Below are 14,723 nucleotides of genomic sequence, written 5' to 3'. Positions count from 1 at the left end.
ATCGTCATCCTCCGATTGATCGCTGCACGATGCACGGATTCGCCGACACAATCGCGTATTTGACAGTTTCGATAAATTATCATTTTATCAATCATTTTGCAAGATCCCGCTATTATATATATTATATCTAAATATCTCTCAAAATATCGAAAAGATTTTGCAAATTACGCCGGCGCATAGAAGAAGAAAATACTGAGCTTAAGACTTTTTATCAAGTTTCCTTATAAAACAATTGTGTAACGTTCTACGGGGGACATACAAAAATTTTATACAATAAGATAAATCGCAATTTCAACAGGTAATTTTATTAGTTGGCAAAATTTCTTTTATGCAGCGCAGTAATGAAAATATATCTACCTAACAACTTTAACTTTTATAGTACCGAACAACGATATATCGTTGTTAGCAACACTTGCGAAAAGTGCCAACGACTTTATTTCGTAATATGTTTCTTTTTGAATTGAGGTAAATATCATTCTTACTTTTATTTTTATACTTTTTTCTCAAATCCTATCAAACTACATCAATCCGGTATTTTACGCCTAGATATTTATAGGTACATTTTTTTCGGTCGGCACTAAAAGGGTTAAGGCCAAGATTCAACGTGATTCTTACAGGAATATTGACGCTTCTCTCAAACTTCAAATATCTCGTCGAGATTTTTTCTCGTGTCTCGGTCTCTCCGCCGATTTCCGCCATAAATCACCGACGAGAAGTAACGGCCACAAGAAACAGATGAATTTTCCCCCGATTACCGTATATTCGGCAACGCGGTATTCCACGTACACGGCGATACCTCGCGTATCTGAGATATAGCTGGCGGCCGTTGCCGATTGGCTTGATGAACGAGTGCGATTAATAATTAAGATCTCCGAAAGCGGAGTGGGGCCCTAAAAACCCGCGGGCGTTCTCTCTCTCCTCTGTCGGGAACAGCGGGTAATGGCAATTTACGCGTCCCGCGGGACCAGATAACTTCATATCTTCGCGGTAATCATTTATTCTCTCAATGGGCATGATATTGCCAAATTGAATTAGATAAGCGCGCTCGCGCACATGCATCTTCCGCGCGTACGTGCGCGCACGAAAAAGAATTCGCGTCGCAACGCGCCGTTACCGCCGCCGCAATATTATCCGCTTCGTTTCGCTTATCTCCGCGCCGCGTTCATTAGAGAAATATCGTTCTGGATTCAGCTCGACCTGTCAATAAACTCGTTTTCCAATCCTACGCGGAGATATCCGGTGCATACTGCGGATAGTTGGGGACATAATTAACTTTCTAGGGACCCCACTCCCACTAATTTCTCTTTTCCGCGGAACGCGTTAAATGAACCAGCGGAATGAATAAGCAGAAAATTAATTACACGTCTCGATATGCCAGAGTATTTAATTCCATTATTTCTCTACGGTTAGTACGCGTTAAAAGAAGAGAAGTTATTTCAGTCGATTGATTGAATCCCTTTAAAACAGTAATTGATATGTATGGCCACGTAGAAAATAATATTACCCATATAAACTTATTTATACATATATATATATATATATATATATATATTTAAAATGTTTGTTGTTCTCTGTTAACTCCTAAACCCTTTGACCGATCTGAATCAAATTATAATAGTCACTATCCAGGACACTGTGGAAAAAATAGACTGAAAAACCTGAACACCCTAGCCCCTAATTTTATCTTGACATTGATAATTTAAGTTTAAATATTCTAGATATAGAAATTATCCGATAATAATTTAAACTAATATACATGATAAAGAGAATATATAAGATAAAGAGGAAAACATAAAATCGAAATTATATATACTACGCATAGAATGAAACTTTTAATCATCTATATTAAAGATCTGACTAGAAAGAGACTGCAGCACCCGAATGCAAACGTTTCCTAACGTAAACTGTTCTTTGTCAAGACTCAATCTCACCGTTTCCAGTGTATTTCGACGTTTCCGTTCCTCCTACTGTGTGCACGAACGAGCGTGGAACGCTTGGCTAAAATCACACCCCGATAAATTGACCCTCCATTACTAAATACCTCCCTTTGACATTGTCGATCGGGGTAAGAGAGCTGTATGGGAACAGAATAGGGCGCCTCAATAAAGATCCACGCGGTATAAGGGAGAGAATCGTCGCCATACCGCGTCCCGATTCTCGCGCCACGGAAGATCTATTGATCCTGTCCATCAGTTTCCGGGATTCATGATCATTGTTGACAGATTAGGCGGATTCGACGCGTGCGCTCGAAAGCCACACTACACCCGACAAGACGAGCATTCACCACGTTAAATAAACGCAGTTCTTTATAAAAATCATGTGAAACCGGTACGGGAAAAACAGAAATCATCGAATACTCTCATCGAAGCCGAGAACGCGGTAAAGAACAATAGTGACAGGATATTAAAATTTAAAAAACGCTGTGAAGACAAATCTGCACATATAAATGCATAAATAAAAATATTAACAATTTACAATTCAAATGGGAAGAGTTTCTCCTACGTTCTTTTTCCGTCTAGCCAAATACATTGAAAAAGCAGACTGCTGTTTGTTTCTCTCTCTCTCTCTCTCTCTCTCTCTGATTGTTCCCGGATTTTTTCATATCGTTCCATCGATTCTTGCGATTCCTCGATCTTGTTTATTTCGACGATTATTTTTGGAACAAACTCGACCGCGGGACACGATGTGTATCTTCTGTTTATATATATACAGAGCAGGAAGATGATAAATAGTATAAAAATGGTCGGGCGCGATTTAGGCGTCATCGTGACTCTCGTGTCCCCACAGCAACGGATACGTCACTGCGGGCCACGTGGGGCGGGGTACACGCTGTTTTGTTACCAGCGTGCGACCCGCGCCACGTGCCCGAGATTAATGTGTTTTGATTTTTAGACTTCGCATTATATCCGCCCTGGGCCGTCGCTTCATTGTGCGCACTAAAGTCGCCGCACGGTGCCATAGTCGTAATACTCCAAGTGGCTGAGAGACCGTGGAATTGTTTTATAACCGGTAGCGCGCCACACGGATACAGGCAATATAGAGTCGCGTCTCTCCCTTTTTCTTCCCTCGCCCAACGTAAAAATATCAATATCTGGACACTAATAACACTGGTGTCTAACTCTAGGCGCTTTTATTCTTATGGTCTTTATTAATGGTCTTTATTAATATGTAAATTTTCAATATATAGAAAAAATGTATGTATACAAATATATTCTACGTTGAAAGTCTGCGGATAATTAAAAATGAAAAATCGACTGGAGTCGAAAATGTGTTAATTTTCCAGACTAGTGTTAATTTTCATCGTAGATACCTTCCTTGCTCGTAACTGTAACGCAAATTAGTACGACAACGACACGTCATTGTTACGATCTTCTCTTTTGATCTTCAACAATTTATTTTCCATATCCGGCACACGGATTGGCGATATTAATTCGCGACGGAGCATCGCGGCCGGCAAAATCGCGACGGACTGGCGCACCCGAACCGTTTCAATTTATCTCTGGTTTTTAACGTTTCAATTTAATTGACGGCACTTGAGCGAGGTCCCGCGAACCTCTAAAAGCGAGGAGGAGGAGGAGAAAGGAGAGAGGGGAGAGGGCGAGACGACCCGATTAATTCCTTTGTCGCCTATCCGCCGCTGAAATAACAAACCTCTTCGGCGGACGGGAGTCGAGAGGATACAAGGACGATAAAATCACGAGGGTCCACGGGATAAAAAAGCTGGAAAGTGGGAGAGGGAGGGTGGTAGAAGGCTCGACGAGGTGGGAACCGTCGGGAGGCGGGGGTGGTTTGCAGTCCTCCGGCTCTCCCTTCATTTTCCGGCGTCGCCCGGCGTTACCCGACGACGACGACGGCGACGGCAGCAGCGGAGGGAGGAATAGCAATTAAAAGTATCTGGCACAATCTTCGTTAAACTTCTTCCTCACTCCACTCTGCCCGAGAGAAGGCATTATTAAAACGTGCCGTCGGCTGCAACCGCTACACCCCCGTCGTCCGCAGCGGGCGCTCCACCCGCCAGCCCGCGTTTTCAACTCTTTTGCATAGAAAATGCGGCCTCCTTACCGAATCCGGACTTGTAAGTATCGCCTCCGCTATTCCGGAATCTCAACATTCCCCCTCGGCCTGCGCAACATCCGCGCTCGCGTCATCGTCGCGATTGCACGCGAGTTGTTTCTCTTTCCACCTTCTGTCTCTTACTCATAATGATGATCCGACCACATTAAGGGTGTACATTTCAAAAATGACGAAAAATTTTTGGAAAAATTTTAGATTAATCTTTGTTGCATTTAAACGTAATCACAGACAATCTGACACAAACACGATGACATCAAGTGACGTCTTTAACGTCATTAATACGTCAGTAATACATCATTTGACGTCGTCCTGCTACTTGGGAGTATTTGATATCGTGTTATCACAGAAATATATGGTCACTATCTTTAGTAAAGGAAAAGATAATTAAAAAATACTGACAAAAATTTCGACTTTTGTATACATGTACTTTAAGTACACGTATGTGGAGTTTCATTGTGCTTCAAAGATGAAAGTTTAAAAATCAAAAATATAAGATAATGAATAAACAAACATAAAAATGTACTTTTTACACGGAAAATTGAAATATATTAGCATATTTTTTTATTACTTTTTACAGACTATACGGACAATACATTTTTAATCTTTGCTGCGACCCTCGAATTGTGAGTAAATATCGTAACGATGGAGAGCAGAAAATCTATCGTAAAGATGGTTACACTTCTTAATTTATGAGAGATAAATATCAAGATCATATCCGGAATTTAACAATAATGTGATAATAAATTCTAAATATGTGAGTGTGTAGAACTATACTAAATGATAAATGAAATTATTGCAATGTGCAACTCATTTCTCTCCTATATTCGCTCTTAACGAGCAAGCTAACGGAAAACAGATATCGCGGTGGTACTATGTGGTTCGTTGGGGACGTCGGCGACGAAAGCTCCGATTTATCGAGAATTTTGAGAATGGTAATGCGAGAGGCAGAAGTAGAGAGAGCCGGGGGAGAGGCAGGAATGGCGTCGATAGGAGCGTGGAAGCCGAGAGGTTGGAGAAAGGTAAGAAAGGGAGAAGTTCTCGGGGTCTCTCGAAGTAATCCTGCCGCCGGCACGGTGGTTGGGGAATATAGGATGAAAATACCTGGAGTTAGAGAGGTCTTACTTGTCCCACCCTTTGCAGTCTGGCCTCTCACCCCCGAAAGGGCTGGCGGCCGCCCCAAATAAGACAGAAGTCATCATATAATTCCAGGACTAACGCTCCACGCGCGTTAAGACCCGCGGTGTGCTAAGAGGAGCTTACCGAGTATCCTCGATCTTTTTTCTCACGGCCGGGGAAATTAGCGCATCGTTCTAGCGCTCGACGCGTTCAATATGCAAATCGCGCAACGTAATCGGGCACGTAACCCTTCCGGAATCTCACAGCCCCTTAATACGATCGAAATACGTCCAACACCCCATGCTCGTAAAATCCTGACCGATTCGTCGTCAGAGTACACGTATACTTTTGCAAGATATCCATTTCGCGAAACAAAAAAAATATACGCAGAAAGCTGACAATCGTACTTCAAATCGCATTTGAATTAATCTCTTCGGAGATACTGGCATCCCTCGAATTGAAATTAAGAGACGCAGTAGCTTCTAGTTGATCGGATGCAAGATTTCTCGTTTTGCTGTAACGGTTCATCCGATTGAGATCTAGTGATCTCAATCGATTTCTTAAGGTTCAATTACATAAGAAAACTATGATATTTTTATCTTTACGCTACATGTTTTATTAGAGGAGATATCTTGACACAAAGTCCAAAATCGCAAAATTTTTATTAATGAAAGTAATCCTTTTTTAAGTCTCTTTTCATAGTCGCCGGTTAATTTTAGCGTCTCTTTGCGACTTATGTCACGAGATTGCGCGAAGTCATTCGCAGCTGATTTAACATTCCAACAAATCTGACAGCTCTCAAGTTAGATCGAGAGACGCGGTAGCATCTCGCGCAAACTACACGTGCGAAATGAGGTCGGTTGCAATTATAACGCGAGATTAAAATTATTTTTTTAAAAAAAGGTAAAAAGACACCAAGTTTACATTCTAGCCCGCACGAATATAACTGTATAAAAACCAATACTCTAATAAAAATTTTATTTATAAAAACGCGTTTAAAAATGTTAATAAGAAATATTATTGTTGGAAACTACTATTTCCTGAAAAATAAATGATATTAGGTTAAGCTAAAAATATTTTACGTGCTTCCCTATACTAGAACTCGTAAATTATAGAAGCATTTCAAAACGAAATATATTCTATAATCTATTTCTATAATCTATTTATTTAATAATTACTTATTTCATATACTCTATTTGCACCTATCTAAGTTATATAATTAACCCAGATAGCACAGAGAATTCAAAAAGAATTTAGTCGTATGTCACCAATTCTGAGTTTATTTTCAGATGCAAAAAGAATTCTTCAAAGTTCAGTTCAGTGAGAAGAATTCTTTTTGTATCTAAAAATAAACTCAGAATTGGTGACATACGAATGAATTTTTTTTTAATTCTCTGTGCTTTCTAGGTAATATATTATTCCGACTGAAATTAAAAATAGAAATTAAAAGAAAATAAAGAGGATATTGAAATAATCTAATATTAAATAAATTCTGAAATATATATATGTATAATTTCTATCATTTTTATAAAACAACATGAAAACTACGGCAGTAAACGATAATTCATAATATTAAGGTAAGATAATAATTTGTTAATGTTGTACTTCGAAATTTTCCATTGATCCTTCAAGTTTGACTAAATTTCCAAAGTTAATATAAAACAAAAATTTCGACTCAGCTATGTAGAAATTTTATTTACATACCACTATAGTTAGAAATTAAACCGAAATTCTCGAAAAAAAACTTTCCGTTAAAGCGGTCTGCGCTAGTTCGAATTGTACTTCCAATTTCTTGAAATTCTTACGAAACCAAGAGGAATTTTATGCTGATGGTATGACAAACGACACAGTTACTCGACGTTACCATCGCAGGCATTATGTCACAGTTGTCGAGAATAGCTCTATCTCACGTTTATGATTGGCAACGCCATAAACTACCGCGATATCGTCCAATTATTCTAAAGTTACGTCGAAATACAAATTTTGTTCCCGTTGCGAACTTTGAAGAGATTTCTGCTTTCTCTCATACTCTCAGAATTCTATTTCGCTCACGAAGCCTGTCACAGCCGCAGATAAAAACAATATTCTGCTTTTGATTCATTAATTTCTCACGATAAACGAGATATCCCAAGTCAATATTAAAAATTTAGTATCCGAAATAAATCAGAGATTCGACAAACTCAAATGCAAGAGACATGCTGCCGCTTACGTTTCCTCACCGACATATATCGAGCATTAGCAACATACAATGTCTCATAAATTCGTCGACATCGCGAGTTGAAAAACTGAATATCAGTGGAGGGTTCGGCGACACTCGAGCTCGACTTCGACGAGGAGTTGAAAACGAACAGACGAGGAATGAGGAAGAATTCCGTCACGATCTCGTCCGCGCTTACTTTGTCCCGGCTTTGATTTCTTCTCGTCGACGCTATGTAATTGAAGATGTGTGTGTATGTGTGTGTATGTGTATGTATGACAGAAAGAGAGAGAGAGAGAGAGAGGGGGGAGAGGAGAAAAGAGAGAAACAGAGAGTGTCGGGTAGAAACGGACAAGTGCAGTGGGAACGAGAGAAAAAGACGTATCGAGAGAGCGGGATATAGAGCGAGAGGCTTTGCTTGCTTCGGTACCGGGAGAGTGAGCGATATTTACATGCGATTTGCATACTAGTTGATCTCTATTGCTTCCATCTCCAACGACCCGGCAGGGGTGGCGGATTCGCAACCCCTCCGTCAGGGTTCGCCCTCCGCGTCTCTTCCTCCCGTTGCGCCAGCGATTGCCGACGAGTCCTCTCTCTCCCTCTCTCTTTTTCTCTCTCTCTCCCTCTCTCTCCTTCTCTCTCTCTCCCCCTCTCTCCCCTTCTCGCTCTCTCTCTCTATCGCTATCTCTTTGCGCCACGAGTCATCGTGAGTAGTAGTAGGCTTTCGCACGTTCGGTACCAACGGAGACGGAGGCGAAATACGCGAAACCCTTAACGCCCGAAACGAATCCCGCACGACGGAGGAGCCGCTGCAGTGTTCTTCGAATCCTGCCGCCACCTCGTTATCGCTCGCCTTAATGAAGTGTCCCCTCTTCGAAAAGACGAAACGCGATCGGCGAGGTGCTCGACCGTGCTTCACCGGTATACCTCTCCGAGAAAAAGAGATTCGTTCTTCTCGATGAGAAGCAGCGAAAAGAAAATAGCCAAACTTCTTAAAACTCTCATTTTAATTCATTTTAATATCAGAAGATCGGTCTCGCGTTTTATGTAGACATTATGTAGATACTATAGGTTATAGCTTATGTTATAATGTAATAAAACGCAAACTAAGAAAAGATTTTGAAATAAATGTATGATAAAGATTTCCACTTTATAATCCTGCATTTTATGTCTTTTTACTTCGGAGATAATACGAACGGTTGTATCAATGAAATTTCAGAGCACAGCAAACGAACGGCGCCCTCAAGTCTCGATTACGAATCGCCCGCGTTGCATGTTCACTGCGCAAACGCGCATGCGCCCGTTGGAGTTATAAATGATCCTCCTTTTAAATTTTCATCTATTTTCCCCACATTTCGACAGTAAACGGACGTCAACACATGATTTACGGCCAACTAATTATAAAAAACCGTGCAAATTTTTATATATCGACTTGAGAGCAAAAGTCAGCCACTTCTTACTTGTTAAACCACATATCCCTTTACTTGTTGTCCTTGTGGTATTTCTGCGTTGAGTTCTATATGTCAAAACTTGTATACAACATGACATTCTCGATGACATATTTTATATGTGAAATATACAGATAAATTATGTCATTTGTTAACACATATTTGCTTTGTGTCAAATTAATACAAAAGAGTGAATAAATTAGGACATATGAAATGTATTAAATTCAACAAAGTCTTTTATAATGTAAGATTTGTTCAGACTACGCTTCTATACTCGTCACACAAACAATATTTTCACATAAATGAATATATTACATATAAATGAATATTATCCCGTAGAAACAGAAATCAATTTATCGTTGATACGTTCTTCATTGCGAGGAACGAAAATTTCGGGTATCCATGAGTATCGAGGTGTGATAACAGAAGGAAACACGCGGAGAAGTAAGAAGATGAGCGAGTAAGAGAGAGATACGGATTTTTTAAGGAAACCAGGCGCTCTGGTCCATCCAGAAGCGTAGAGGGGCGATTAATATCTTGGCCTCGTGCCACGTGAACGGTTGAAGCGCAGCGTCTAATTAACTCCGTGACTGGCTGACCCTCCCCCCCCCTTTCCCATGCGATCTGTGGGCTTGTTGCATGCCTCGTGGCGCCTGTGTGCTCTAACACGCGAACGCGCTCGTCTACGTACACACGTGTTGCATCGTTCACACACGCGACGGACCGTCGCTCCACACTGAATAGAGACATCATCGCGCCACCGATCAACCCCGTGTATCTTTACGTAGTCCTTCGGTCCATTCTGAGCAAGCGAAAGGGACTCTTTCGCTCACGCGTGACGAACGACTTTCAAAATGCGCGTGGCCGTTGCGACAGTAATTAACTATTTCGACGATAAGCATTGGACAAAGTTGATGTTTACGAGAAAAGCTAAATGAAAAATAAACAATATTCTTGATGTTAACGCGATTTAAAATCATCAAGAATATATGTGTTAAAAATAAGCTTAATTCTTACGGTAAGTAAGTATTTTGGACATCTTAATAGTAAATTGGGGTCACTCATGTCTGACACAATTTTTGTCAACTTAAAATTGTTGAGAAACTTAGAAAAAAATTCATGTAACTTCTTTGAAGTTTCAATCAATAGATTATGAGCTTATTTAAAGAAGAAATAAAATTGTATATCGTTTTTAATTAGAGTAATCGTAAGATGGAGATAAAGTTGTTCGAATCATATTCCCAATAAGACAATCCTTTCCTCCTTATCGCTGTTATTATTTCATTATTGCAACGTTATTAAGCGTCACTTATCGCGAATTTATCAAGATAATAGGGGCAACATCACTGTTTCGAGAGAGATGTTAATCGTGAACAAAAAAGGAAACGGTTAACATACTATAATGCGCGTGCGATACGTCAGGATTGTATATTATAATGCGAGCGCGTGAAGCATGTTTCGGTAATCGGCCTCGATTTATCTCGCGTATCGCCGGTAAAGTGCACGGCCCGCGACAAAAATGATTGACAACGCAAACCCCGGTAGGCAGCACGGGCGAACGGTCGCATTTGCGTCGAGAAGATCGACGTGCCGTGCCGATGCCCTCTCTGTGTTTCGTTAATTAAAACGAACGAACGAACGAGCGAGCGAGCGAGCGAGCTGGTTAATTTTATGCGGGTGGCGAATCGGGCCGGCGTGCATGGCTTTCCCATTACCGCGCTCGCTCGCCTCCCTCTCGCGCCGATTGGTCATCGGTGTCACAAAATGATCATGTACCGGTTCCGTGGCACCCGATATTGTAAAATATCGTCGCTTCTCCTCCTTTTCGAGCGTAGCGCGCATTTGATACGTGCCACGGCGTCCATTTAAACGTCCCCCGATATTTAATAAGCGGGCGGTTCGTTCCTTCTCTCTCGCTCGCTCGCTACCTCACTCACTACTCTCTGTCTCTCACACACTCGTTCTCTCAACACTGCGCTCTCTATCTCATCGCGCCCACTCTCCCTCTTCCTCCCTCTCCCTCTTTCTCTTTCTGTCTCTTTCTCTTCCGATTTAATAAAATTCCGGAATATAAATTATCGCGTGTAAAGCAGCGGCCAGAATTTATCGTACCGAATTGCAACGCGCATGATGAATTATCGACATTATCGACGTAGACAAATTTGCGAGTCAAAAGGAGCATACAAATTCATGTTTTGCGCCGGACGCGAAATACATTTTCGGTATATCAGTTTACATTTTTCTCTCTCTCTCCCTCCCCCTCTCTCTCTCTCTCTCTCTCTCTCTCTCTCTCTCTCTCTCTCTCTCTCTCTCTCTCTCTGTCTCTCTCTATTATTATCAAAGATACCGCGCTGGTGTGTGCCTGTCTGTGTGACACGCCGTTACGGAGGTGTAGCACCGATTCGTTCCGTTTAACCCCGCGAAACGCCGTTCGCCCGCGCTGTTTAATGTGCCGGGAAAACAGTGATACACCGTTTATTGCCGACAGCTACGCGGAATTTAGAGCAGGAGTGGCGATGCCGGATACACTCTCGCCGTATCATCATCTCGCCGACATTTTTATTAAGCACGCGGAAACAAAGAGTCCTTATCCCTCTGGATAAATCTCCGCGATTTTAAATTCAAATTGTTTTCATATCTAAAATGGCCCATATTTCCCTACACATGACTTGCCCGCAATTAGAGCGCTCCCGTGCGCAATGAGACAGCAAAGGAATTCACGCTGGTTCATGAGGGAGTGTCGAAGGTGCGACATTTCTCGAACGCCACGTCGCAACCGATAACTCTTCTCGTTATGGTTGAGATATAATTTTGAAAGCGTCCAATGTCTTTAAGAGGATAATCGGCGAATTTCTTTCGCCGACGTGCCGAGAGATAAGGTTTACAAATCACTTCCTTAAGGTATCAACAGGTCCCGGAAGCTCTTCTTATCGCGGCGCGAAAAGTTATCGCTACGGGATCAAAATAATCCCCTAATATAATATTTGCAACGAAAGTCTTGCGGCGACGATGTATGTGAGTAAAAATATTCACTGATGGCGGGCTGATCCCGATGCGAACGCATCGGGGGCCACCCAGCCGGCGCATTTTATTCGATTCTTTTTTTTTTTTTTTAGAAAAATTGTTTTGCGCTAGAGAGAACGATTTCAAAATTCCAATCGGTCGTAGTGAGAGAACGCGGCTGGCTGGGCACGGGGGTGTGCAGGTACCGTGGGGGGAAGGGGACGGGGAGAAGGGGAGGTTGGTTTCAATGCGGAAAACAGGGTGTGGCGCGTGAGAGCTGGCTCACCTGAAACAACACAACGTTTTCAGATCGCTGATCCCATAAGCGTCCACGTTTGATCCCTCTGTTGTTTTGCCGAGCACTCCCGCCGCCCGTTTAATTCGCGAAAAACTGCAGCCGCGTTCTTCGACTCGAGAGGAAGCATCGCGTAATGTATTCAAACCCGTCGTACCATGTTTCGTATCGATGCGTCTCTATTTAGACGTTCGGCGAAATCTACTACGAAAATATTTCCATGTTTTTTAAACGAACCTTCCGTGGAAACAATCGCATTGGACGTGACCAATGGAACGGAGAAATGGAACCGAAGAGCCTACGGGGTCCGTCGTTTGACATCTAAGAAAGCGGACGAGATACAATTGTGTAAAATATGCAAATCCCAAGATCGTTAACTTTATTCTTATGTTGCAAATAATCTCGAGAGATTTTCGAATGTCGTTCCAAAAGAGTTCGATTCTCATGAAATTCAGTAGTACAGTGCGAAATACTCCCAAGTGAACGTATCTAAATAGTGGTTATACTTATTTCCCCATCAAATTAATAGATTAATAATAGCAAAGAGCAAATACATCGGCAAGTCAAGCATTGATGTTCCTCTGACAAGTATCCGCCAAAAGATCTCAAAGATAAGATCATTTCTCTGTCCGTGCAAAAGATCTCAAAGATAAGATCATTTCTTATACGTGGTACGTAAACTTTTAGAAACAACTATATTCATCAAAAACCTTTTAAATATGTCTTTTTAGATATGTATTTTAAATATGTATTTAATATTTTAGAGTATTTGGGACTATTTCATCGAGTTCATGAAAATCGAAGGGTGCACCTTTTTGGAACCATATCCAGATTTTTTTGAACTTGAAATTCTTTTCTAACTTGCTTTTGGAAATTAACATTTTTATGTCAACGCAGCGCGATGAAGTTTCGCACACTGACGGCAGTTTATTCTCGATGACGCGATGCACTCGCCATTAAAAAATAATTTCCGAAAACCACCATATTCCCCCTTCAGCTGACGCTGAAGAAAAGAGATCGATCGTTCGAGGGGGTAGAAAGGAACGTGATGTTGTGCGAGACTCGTCAACTCGTGTACAATGGCGGAGATATATCGTGTCGTAATATGCAAAGCGGATCGGATGTACCTAGCGGGGGGTGAAAACGGGAGCCAAGGGGTGATTAGCGGGACAAAAGCCGGCGCCGCTACAAGTGGAACCAAATTGGTAGAAAATTGATAATCAACCGCCAATATCAACCTCTATCGGGAACCGCCGATCATCGTGCTTGAGGAGAGCACAGAGAGAGTGGGGAATGAAAAGGAACTTTGCCAAAAAAGTATATATTTGTCCAAGCAATAAATAACATACACGAATAACATGCAAATTAACAATCCCCGCAAAAATTTTGCGCACAATGTTGAAAAAAATAGTCGCCTAAGTAAAATAATACTGTAATTCAATAAAATTGTAGAAAAAACATCTGTGAACATTGTTCCGAAAAGGTTCACGATTTTCATAAAATTCGGTGAAATGACCCCCAATACTCCCAAACAAACATATCTAAAAGATTTCTGTAGCCCAATAGAACGTTAACTGAGAGATAACGTTAAAGTCTATTTAATCACAAAGAGGCTAGAATATTAGTGAATAAATACTTGGTCCTACATTTTTGTAAATCTCGAGTAATCAAATAGAAACTGAAGGGAATATCAGTGCCCAATTGATAATTCGTCGCGATATTTCAGGTTGGCGAGGAAGTACGCTTTCTATCTCGCTCGATTATTAATTAGCGATCGCGAAGCCTTCGCGCACGTGTTATGAACTTTAAGCGATTCGTCCCACACCGAGCCGGTTACTGCACCGAGGGAGACTCAGTGTCGTCAAGTCGGAAAAACCGTGGCCGGAAGCAGCCGTCGTAGGAGCGTGTGGGGGAAAAATTTGAAAGGAAAAGCAAAAGGGATCGAATACGTAAGACGCGCACTGTAAGAGGCACTTCGTCGGAACGAAGCGAGTGGCCGTTCCGGTGTGAATGGAACACGTGTACGGTGTCACATCTATCTGAAAAGTTCATCGTTACTGGGGACCCTCTCAAAGAGTTTTCTAGAATGCGAGCTAACTCAACGGGCGAGCGCGCACGGCGTCGCGAGTGTGTAATCGAAAGAATCGTAGAGCACTTTTCTCATGCAAATACGACCGATGCGGGACGTAGGGCGAGAAGACGGCGAACTTTTTCTTTGGTCCGCTTAAAACTCCGAACTTAGATCCTTTTAAATTTAAATGCTCCTCCCCGCCGACGCGCGCTCGCGGGCCCGCTGCGCGTTTTACCGTCTCGAGGTGACTCGCGGAGGTGAAGCAGATAGTAATAAAGAATAGCGCGCCGGGAGATGAGGGACGCGCGCGAACGGATCGACTGACGAAAGGATCATGGGTCCTCTCTTGTATCCACGTGAGAGTTGTGAACAGCGATCACTTAAAAAGACAGTAAGATACTATTATATTTCTACGTAAAAATATTTATAAGTAATAAAAGAATAGTTTTTATATCTATATATGAAAGATATTATATATATATATATATATATATATATATATATATATATATATATATA

At 41.6% G+C, this 14,723-nt stretch overlaps 1 protein-coding gene across 5 annotated transcripts in view; it reads left to right on the top strand.

The window, feature by feature from the left end:
- Nucleotides 1-14,723, top strand: part of LOC116854090 — a 220,381-nt gene that overhangs the window by 184,077 nt on the left and 21,581 nt on the right. Inside the window, exon 1 of one of the 5 annotated variants that reach the window (XR_004380088.1) lies at nt 14,498-14,595. The exons of the other annotated variants lie outside the window; for them this stretch is intronic. The gene's annotated coding sequence lies outside the window, so the exon portion shown is untranslated. Of the gene's footprint in view, nt 1-14,497; nt 14,596-14,723 lie in introns of those variants that run through there. 5 annotated transcript variants of the gene reach the window in all.

This window comes from Odontomachus brunneus, unplaced genomic scaffold, assembly GCF_010583005.1.
Source record: "Odontomachus brunneus isolate Ranch 3 - 2012 unplaced genomic scaffold, Obru_v1 Obru_scaffold_008, whole genome shotgun sequence".
NCBI classification, from domain to species: Eukaryota; Metazoa; Arthropoda; class Insecta; order Hymenoptera; family Formicidae; genus Odontomachus; species Odontomachus brunneus.
The sequence above is the reverse complement of the archived record's forward strand: the minus strand, read 5'-3'. Positions and strand labels throughout refer to the sequence as shown.